Here is a 10,863-nt window from a genome sequence, read left to right as displayed (position 1 = left end):
AAATGCACCATTTACCATTTACCATTTATGAATTCATAATGTTGTAGCCTATTGTACGTTTGGTTTGCGGGAGACAACAAAATATGCTTTTGCGACTTGAGCTGAAAAGATTGGGAACCCCTGCAAGTCACCCCTACCTATGACACATTCAACTTTAAGACAAGAAGAAATGGTGGTTCGCAGGAATTTGAAACCATTTACTCTCAAGGACTACAAGTCCAAAGCTATCTCCTTGGTTTTGGAGATGTTTAGGGTTAATATGAACAGCTCTGTGTCACAATCTGGTGGTGGTGGTGGTAGTGAGGACCCAAATGCAGGACAGGCCAACCAGGCAGAATCGTGTGCAAAACCCATGTTTGGGAATATGTGGGGAAGACAAGAAAATAGAACCAAAACGAGAACAGGTAACAATACATAGAAATACAAGACCTTTACAACAAAAGACACAAAGTCTGACTGTGACACTATGCTGTTTCATCATTACAGAAGGTCAGACCCATCACATGACACCTGTGAATTTAAAGTCTTTTACTAAATCAAAATGAAGAAATACAGTCTTTAATTGGTGTACAATGAATACAGGAGAAGCAAACAGAACACAACCCAGTGCTGAGCATTGACTTAGTACATGGACATGTTGTTTCTCAGCTTAAGTCAATAAACAAGATGTGCATAATGTATTATTTAAATTTATTTAAAGGATATCCCCTTGAGATGCATCATCTCGTTTTAGAGGGGGTCCTAGAAAGTAACATTGGCCACAGGTCAAGCATCACACTGAACAGTGTGATACATATAGTAATACATGAGAGACATAGTTTGAGAGACCAGTTCAAAATGCCAGTTAAAACCATAGGGTCTGCTGCTGCTTTTCTAGTTCTGTTTTAGCAGCTTTGTGACCTTTGCATGACCTTTGTTTAACCACTTCAAACCCAACATCCATATTCTGGGGGGAACATTAGCTAAAGAAATCACACCGTGTGAAGTGAGGGGCGCTAATATATTAAAGTCTAACTCATGTTGTTATGACTAGGTGATGTAATGGTGATGTAAAACAAACGGTGACAAAACAAACATTAAATTCTCTTTATTGTTAATGGCATTTAATGTTTGTGTTAGGGACAAGATGACGTAAATTTTCCCTTCATTGTCAATGGCGTTTTTAAAACAAACATTAAATCTCCCTTCATTGTCAATGGCGTTTTTAAAACAAACATTGAACTAAAAACAAACTTTAAACCTGTATATGGGAGGGGCTAGCGCCCCTCAAAAATAGCAGATGTACATTTCAAGCTCACAAATCAGCTGTTTTTATTGAAGAGATTTTCTGTTGTAGATGGGAAAAAGTTGTTTAGTCTTGCAACTAAGTCCGTTTTACTAAGAATAAAGGGTGGTTAAGAATGGTCGATCCATGGGCGTTGCACCACCGAAGGACCACAAAGATTTTCTACCAGAAAACAAAAATGCTTCATCCATACCTAGTTTAATTCATACAGAAGTATGATAAGTAGGATAAGTTAATCCACTTTTCTTTTCAAAATCTTTTTATTTAGGTTTTATAACAGAAGCCCAGGGGCAATATGAATGTCATTAAATCATGCAGATTCTTAGAAAAAATAAAACATCATATTTTACACAAGAGTACAGCCTTCAGTGGTCATGTGTAGTCAGTTACATAAGGAATAGGTTAGACTGCTCTTAAGTATCAGTGACTCAGAGGTAAACGGACATAATAAAATATGACTTATACATTTCAATTTGTATTCTAATCTATTCTACCGTTAATTTATATCATGGAACTTTTATACAACGCACTTCCTTTCATTTGTCTGCTTAATATTTAAGGCCTTAGAAGAAAAGGTTGTAGGAGCTGTGAAGCAAAATTCAACAATTTACCTTATCCATTAACTTATTAACCAAAGCATAAATCCATAGCTAGCATTGATGGTACTGATACGCTTGCACATTGAGTAGGCCTACTGCTGTATTCTAAAACTCTGAATTGGCCAGTCAACAACAGTACAGTATACGCTAGGCCTGGGCTTCTCAAAGTGGGGTCCTCGAGCGGATTCCAGGGGGTCCATGGTCAAATATATATCAACTTGGGGGTGCTTGGCACGAAAAAGTTTGAGAACTACTTGTATACACAAAATAAAGGTGACTCATCTAATTTCTGCGTGCACATATAGGGTAAATTAACAGGGTCCATTTTCCTCTACAAATGAAACACTGATTCTAGTGGCACATACACACAATTTAACACACCTGTATAATTTAAATCTTACAACCACTAGATGGTGTAGATTTCCAAGTATTCTTTGACATTGTCCAGGATAATGCTGCATAATCTTTTTGATGAATAGCTCCAATTATAATATTATGGATTTAATTTCTGCAATGAAGGTATTACTATTTATGTTTGCACGATATGTGATATGTTTTAACCAGGATATAATTTTTTGCAGTGGAAGGAGTTTAAATACTGTATATGGCTGTTGTGTGTGAGACTATTATGTGTCTATGCTATGGACAATTTATTCCGATCTCTCAAACTGCCCGGTTAAATCATCAGTGTTAATTTAACTCGGCTAGGATTCAAATGGAACCAAATTAACACGTAAATTGACCCGTGGTTCCATTTGTACACTACACTAAATTAACACGTTTTTACATTGTAGCTGTGTTAGGGTTAGGGAGGTTGCCGGTCAAAACATTACATTGCTTTCTTTTTTATTATTGACTAATGACTATGCCACCAACACTACTGTTAAGCCTCAGCATCACTTACCACCACATTGTTGCAATTGTTGTTAATAAGCACAATGTACTGTAGGAACTGTAGTAATTATCATGGTTACTTAAACCATTTTATGTGAAGCCTACAATGTATATTTCTGAAATCAGAGGGGGTGAACAATAATTTAATACGGGTGCCTTATTTTTTCTTCGTAGTGTGATCCAAGTTGCCTTGATGTGTATGATAAACTTAAGCTATTACAATCTGTGTGTCCCTATGATGTACAAAGAATGATTTGAGTGAAAACCATTACTGTTTTGTGACGTTAAACACAGCTTGTATTACAAGTTTGTGCCTGAGAATTTAGCCTTCCCACTCTTGATGTGTGTTTTTAATGTTGTGACTAGGATAGATAGTGCTAATTGTGTTTATGCCTATAGCTATATAGGCATCAATAACTATGCTAGAATACATAACCCTGCCAACAATGTTTGCATGCATGTGTCAACCTTTCATAAAATGCCCTGTATTGTGAAATTAAAGATAATTTTAAAACATAATATTTCATTCATATTTTATTGATGGAATATTCTCTGTAAGAAGCAAGCAGTTTATAAGAGGATCTGCTTGTGTGTGTTTCTGGATCGAATCTCACGAACCGCTGGACTGATCACCACTTGTGTATACTATATATACTAAATATAATGCAGGCTTTTAGACCCCACCTTGTTCTCTCTTTAAGTATTTTATCATCTTACCGTTTGGTGTGGTTATGAAACATTGTTTTCTCTACTGAGAGAGTGATGGACTCTACTCGGAAGTGACACGTCCTGCACCCATATCCTGTTAAAGCATTGTTGATATTGACAACTTTAATATGTTATAGTGCCAATTTCCACTACGCTCACGCATGAGTCATGACTCATATATTCAAGCTGTATAGTTGGCATTAGTTAATGATTGTACCTACTGTATTCAGGGCTAGAGGTCATGTCATGACTGTCTGAGGTGTGCCCATCATATTCTGGGCTGTGCATGTTACGCAGTTGAGGTGAAGATCAATAATTATTACCAAGGTAAGGCAAGGCAAGGTCATTTTAGTTGTTTAGCACATTTCAACAAGGCAATTCTATGTGCTTTACACAGGGACAGAACATTAAGCAAAGGAAACGCAATAAAGTATAGGACTCACACCAGGTGGTTTAAATACTGTACCTGACAAAAGAAATACATCATTTAAGTGGAATACTTAGTTTAGACCTTAAAGTTTGTTTTTGTCACATGCATAGGCCTACAACCTTTTGTGAAAATGTAGCAACACTATCATGAGGAAATATGATTAGAGAGTGTAGGAGTGGTAGTTGTGGTAGTGGACGACGTACAGTAAGTGCTGTTTGTATCTTGCATTACTGTTAAAATATAAAACCACAGACTGTTGACATTTTAATCAAGCCCTTCAATCTGTATTGCAATAATTAATATCCCTTTTATCTTTTTGTTTGGAGGCCAAAACAATGACATGTTTTAATTATCTTGTACTCATAGTTACTCATTGAGTCAGTTCTTGACTCAGTGAGTTGACTTTGTCAATCAATCTGTCTTATATTGTTTTTCTTAAAGATATTCTTTGGGTATTTTTCTGCCTTTATGTTTTATAGTAGAGATAGACAGCAAACAGGCGGAGAGAAATGGGTAGAGACATGTAGCAAAGACTGTCAGGAATGGGGCTCGAACCCAGGGTACTTTGTAGTCCTAGTGCCTGGACCACTAGGTCATCGGTCCGAGCCATCTGCCATATAGGCCTACTTGTCGTAAGTACTTGTATGAGAAAAAAAAAGTTTGCCAAAAAGTTGGAAGTTTCCATGCAGGTTTAGGTTTGAAAGTACATGAACATTGCCAGTAAAGGGATCATTCTGTGTTTTGCACAGACTTGCATCAAGTGTACACAATTTAATAGACAGAGACAACGTTCAAAAGACTGTGTAGACATTTACTTAAAGTGCATTAATCTCTCTTGGAAATCAGTGCTAAATTGTGTTAACTGCTGATGAAAGACATTGGTTTGGCTACTTGGCATTAGATTAAAACCTTGGAACGCCATGAAGATAAATAAAAAAAATGGGAAAAAAATCTTTATCCAATAACATCTGTTTGGAATTATGCAACTTTTTGAATACTTGTTACAGAATAAATGTTCTGGGAGAAGAGAATTAACAAAAACTATTTCAATAATTATGCAATGTCAATATTGCATAAGACTTGCTAAGACTTGTTAAGAGCAAGTTTGGCGAAAAACTATCACAACATACATATTATGCCATACAAAACAAATGCTTCCAATATCCTACAGGGTTATTTTAGAGTTTAGAACAAAGGAAATCTACCAACGCGCCCCAAGCCTGCACGGCTGGTCCGGTGCATTACTAGCCTGGCTCCAGCCCTGAATCGCTACCATTAAAAAAATATGTCCTGGTGATTCAGTGAAACAAAATGAAAATTCAGAGTGTCAGGCTGGCTAGTGCATCACAGGAACAAAGACAACAATTACAGAAGGAGGAGAGGACACTGGACTGCTCCAGTGTCCTCTCCTCCTTCTGCATGCTACATGGTTACCTTGTGATGGAAAATTAGTTTACAGTAAGTTGAATGTGTTTCAAATAGAAAACTGAGCCATTCTCGTAATTTTGGAATTGGACCTTGCACTTGCATTAATATTTCCCAGGTAGGCCTACTGAGTCATTCCCATCAGCCATTTAATCCATTGTGCATTAATCATGATTTTTTTCTTATAAATTATGATGTCTGTATCATTGCTCACAAATTATGCAATATCTATTATTTATCAACAGTTGCCTGAACAAGGTTCATATGTAATTACAAGTATATTGCTAATACACAGGACACACACACACACACACACACACACACACACACACACACACACACACACACACACACACACACACACACACACACACACACACACACACACACCAAATGGGCCGTACACTATAGTGACCATTTATGACGTAATGACGTTTGCCAAGCTGTGGCTGTCTTGACAGAAACCCTGGCAGCCAGGAACTGACTCAGTCTGGGAATGTCCAAGTTTCTTCCTAATACAATCCTGAGAATGACTGGCCATGGGAGTCATGGATATCTAGGAGTGTACTGTCATTATAGACTGAAGCCTGTAGGCATCTTGAGGAAAAGTACTTTAATGTGTTGTTTCTATATGATTTTGATGTGCTGAATCCATTTCTGCCGTATGCCGAGTGCTACGAGTCACCGCTTCGTCAGAAATTGAGTAATTAGCATAATGAATTACTAAAAACTGGAAATGGGCTATAATTTTCATAAATAATTGTGCTAACTGTATGATTTTGATGTGCTGAATCCATTTCTGCCATATGCCGAGTGACCAGTCACCGTTTTGTCAGAAATTGAGAAATTAGCATAACCACTAAAAACTGGAAATAGCTATAATTTTGATAAATAAATCTTATAAAAGCCCTGTGAGCCTGGTTTCCAGAGTAATTTGCTGCGTTCCATGATTTGTTTTGAGCTTTGCCCTTGTACAGGGTTACTTTGACTATGCATGCACCTCCTGGTACCACAGCACCTCAAAGGCCCTTAAAACCTGCAGGCTCCAGACTTCCCAAAACAAACTGGTCAGGCTCCTACTTGACCTAGCCCCCCGAACCCACCTCACCCCTGCCCACTTCGACAGGCTGGAATGGCTTAGGGTCGACGACAGAGTACAGCATCTTGCAATGGGTCTGGTCCACAAGATTCGATACACCACCAAGATACCCATGTACCTGTCTAGATACTTCCTTAATGTTAACGAAGTCCACACCCACAACACCAGAGGGAGTGCAACGAACCATGTACAACCCAGATTCGGCACAAACAAGGGACTAAATTCTTTTCGCTCCTATGCCACCAAAATGTGGAACGCCCTACCAACTGTCATTAAGACATGCGAATCCCTTGACTCCTTCAAAACCGCTCTCAAAGGGCACCTACGGACGGCTGCAATTCGAAACTGGCCCCTGTAAAATCGGAACCCCTCAAACACGAACGCAAGGACAACACAAGAGACGGTCGCGGCCACACAGCCAACTCAAGGTATGGCCACTGAGCCAACTTGGGGACCCATCGCAAGGACAACACAAGAGACGGTCACGGCCACACAGCCAACTCAAGGTACGGCCACGGAGCCGACTTGGGGACCCAACGCAGCTCCTCCAAGGAAAACAAACAAATTAACGGAGCTGAACGTGAATCCCCCCCACCGCCCACCCCTTTTTTCCCCCCTCACTGTATATGTTTCTTTTCCCTGTTTACCTCCTTTATGATGAACTCCTGTTCTGTCTATAGAAGTGTCTATTTGTACGTCTCTAAATGTTTTGATGATTTGAACATGGTGGACCCTATTGGAAACAAGTGTAATGCTTAATTGGGTTGTCCACTCACAGTTAACAGCCTTTGTATTGAGTTTGTGCTTGAAATGTACTGTAATTCTGCAAACTGTTAATAAATTCTTCAATCAATCAATCAATCAATACATTTCCATCTGAAATTTTAAGGAAAGGGTTGCAGTGTGATGAAGGTACGTGTTGTGGTATGGCATATGGATTATGAAAATACAGTAAGCTAATTGACCTTTATGAATTCCACTTTTCCTTATTCATTACTGTCAGGTGGAAACCTCATATGTCCAAAACCGTCCCTTTTTTTATATAAAAGAATAAAGTAATAGCCAATATGAGCTTGTAGATTTGCTATTTTCACTACTTGTTTTGTGTGACAGTCTTCTATTAATGTATGGGGGAAGAAACATAACATTTTAAATATGGAGGTGCCCGACAGCATATACATATATAGTGCTGATAAATTCCCATGCAGTAAAACGCATGCACCAGGTGGTCAGGTGGAATACCTACAAACAAATTTGCTTCCAATTTTCAACTAACGTCATCAATATCCAGAAACATAACCATTAACGATGCAACACAGATTATAGTTTGCAGCTATAAATCATGTTTCTCATTCACAAGACAGACACAGACCTTATATCGTTGTTTGCGCTACCAACAAGTCTCAAACCTGTTGTGAACCAATATAAAGTCTTGATTTACTCCTTGGCTCCTAATGCATGAGATAAGAAAGGCATTCATTTTTGTATGACGTACAATGGTGCCCAAGGGCCCCAGCCAATTGGGAATGTTTTTTGAAAATGTTTTGAAATAATAATTAAAAACAAAATGTAGGAATCAAAAAATAAGGGACCCATAAAAAGTATGCATATGCCTTGTAGCCCAATGTAAAGGCCTACAGTAGTTGTCTCATTCTGTCTGTCTGTCTGTCTGTCTTAGCGTAATCGTCCATCCAGGCTAGGTGATATGTTTTACTATAGTTTTAGTTATTTGTAAAGCCTTGTTTTTATGTTTTATTTCAGTTGACTAAAAATTGGCTTTCAATTATAGTTCTGTGGTATTTCGTATAGTCTTAGTTAGTTAACAGTAATAAGCACACTACACTCTGCACCCCGCCCCCCCTCCCCGTGATCTTTGGCGCCCCACTCCCCAAACACTGAATTTGGGCAAACCTCCCGGGACATATTTGCGCTCCTTTGTAGTCAGATTCTGTGTAGCATAGGTGATAGGCAACACAAGACAACAAACACGTGATTAAATGTACATGCCAAAACAGATTGATTGGCTTGTCCTTTTGTTTCATCATATTATGTATCACAAAGCAATGCATCACTCACTTTGATACAATCTCTGAACATAATAATCTCATATCCAAGATCATATTTCATACAGTATGTTCTCTCAACACTCCTCCAATTACAATTAAGATTTATTTTTGATTTATCTAAATATCAACATTTGTAGTATGCAAATCTAAAAGTGACAGACACAGGACAGCCAAATACATCAGCCATTGATCCTGATAAGAGACTATCCCTGCGCTGTGACCGCAGGCTTTAACATTGTAACCCCTCAATTATCCACCATCATAACATACCTCCATAATGTTGCATAACACTCTGTAAATGCAAATTTGGGTACTGATAACCACAATGTTGACAAGTTAAAAGGTAGACCAAACATTTACAGTTCCGTGACATGTCTTGGGCTCTTTGGTGAGCAATTTAAGAGGTGCACAGAGCCACTGTGCTGATCTTGTCAGGACAGGAGTGCACAAACACATATATAATTGTAACACTGGGATCCAGGTGGTCCCCAGAGAGACCGCTGTATCTGCACTGTATCTGCAAGCGGCTGGCTTGCAGGGATCCTAGACGGTCGACTATGGGGATGCTCTGGCTGTGCTTTTTGACTCTCATGCTAATCCCTGATAAACTAATGACATTTCCTCTTAAAATCCAAGGACCTTCACAAACCCACACTGGACCATCTGAAGCCCAACAGGAGTTTGCCACGGTATTTATAAATGGATGGATGTGATGTGGGGATGGGAAAGCCTTTTAGTCTGTGCTTGAGTAGCACTTTGCTATGCCAGTGATGTTAGTTTAATTAAGTGCAATGTCCCTATAGAAGCATCTTGCAGTGATTCATTGACACAATCAACTTTGCCTTTAACCACTTAAACCATATCAACTAAAATAACAAATCAAAAGCTTTTTGAAAATAGATGACCAACAAGCTCACAATGCGTCCTATCTTCAATAAATAATAATATACTTTGAAAAGTTCCACCTGTCCTATATATGATGACATCCCCAAAATAGGGAAATAGGGAAAGATATGACTTCTGAGCTTTCCCCCATATTTATTATTTTCTATGTTAGACCGTTACAGTACAACCACATACTGTTAATGAGGGGGTTGATTACAATTTAAACACCACGTAATTGTTAATGAGTGGGTTTATTACATTTTAAACATACAACCATGTAATGAATGGGTTGATACAACCACAGACCTTTAATGACTTGGTTGATCCAGTTTAAAATATTCAATAAAAGCTGATTTCCAGTGGTGGAGAGTAACAAATTACGTTTTCTTGACTAAGTATTATTATTTAGTTTTTTAGAAATACATTTTTGTAATTTTGTACAGACACAGGAAACATGAAATCATGACATGTAATGAATAATGATCACAAAGATGTCTGTTAAGTACATTTGAGTATCTGTAAGTTACTTGAGTATTTTTTTGTTTTTGTACTTTCACTCCACTATACATTTCAAAGACAAGAAAACGTTACTTTTGAATTATTGAGTATTCTTTTAGAGCAAATACTTTTGAATACTATATAAAATAAAGTATTTACTACTTTGTCCACCACTGCTGATTTTATGGCAGCCGTCACCATGGTCTAGTCTGGAATGTGAAAGAAAAAACTGTATAGAATCATATAGGCCTACTGTATAGAAAATATACACGTAAGAAGCCCCAAAGGTGAGCTGAAACATTACATTATTGTCTCTGGAAATTTCATATACAGATATTCTTTAATATTGTAATACAGACATTCCAAGGTTTTATTACGGAGCCCCTGAATGGCCATGCATTCAAAATATATTTTATCTTGTACGTACAAGATAATATCTTGTACGGACAAGATAATATCTTGTACGGACGAGATATTATCTTAATATCTTGTACGGACAAGATAATATCTTGTACGGACGAGATATTATCTTGTACGGACAAGATCAAATATATTTTGAATGCATGGCCATTCAGGGGCTCCGTATTTTATTAATGGAGATACAAGAAATTAGTACAATTAAATTACCCAAATTTGCTGAATCTACTTTAAAATATCAACTCAGTATCCTCTTTTAAATCGCGGTTAAAAACTCACCTTTATTGCACAACCTTTTTATGAAATGTTTTAATTGTGTTTCTTTTGTTTTATTCTTATTGTATTATTTTACTGCTATTATTATCTGTAAAGCACTTTGTAAACTTGTTTTTGGAAAGGTGCTATAAAAAAAACAAAAAAACAAAAACTCATCTGAGTTCAAGGAGGCATTCACGTTTTGGGATATTTTTCTTTTTCCTGGCTTTTTCATTAGCAAACCTTTTTTAGTGGTTCTGTGGCTATGACGCACTTGGTAGCATCTGAAGCGGGTGCATATC

This window comes from Electrona antarctica, assembly GCF_951216825.1.
Source record: "Electrona antarctica genome assembly, chromosome: 8".
In the NCBI taxonomy this organism is placed as follows: Eukaryota; Metazoa; Chordata; class Actinopteri; order Myctophiformes; family Myctophidae; genus Electrona; species Electrona antarctica.
The sequence above is the reverse complement of the archived record's forward strand: the minus strand, read 5'-3'. Positions refer to the sequence as shown.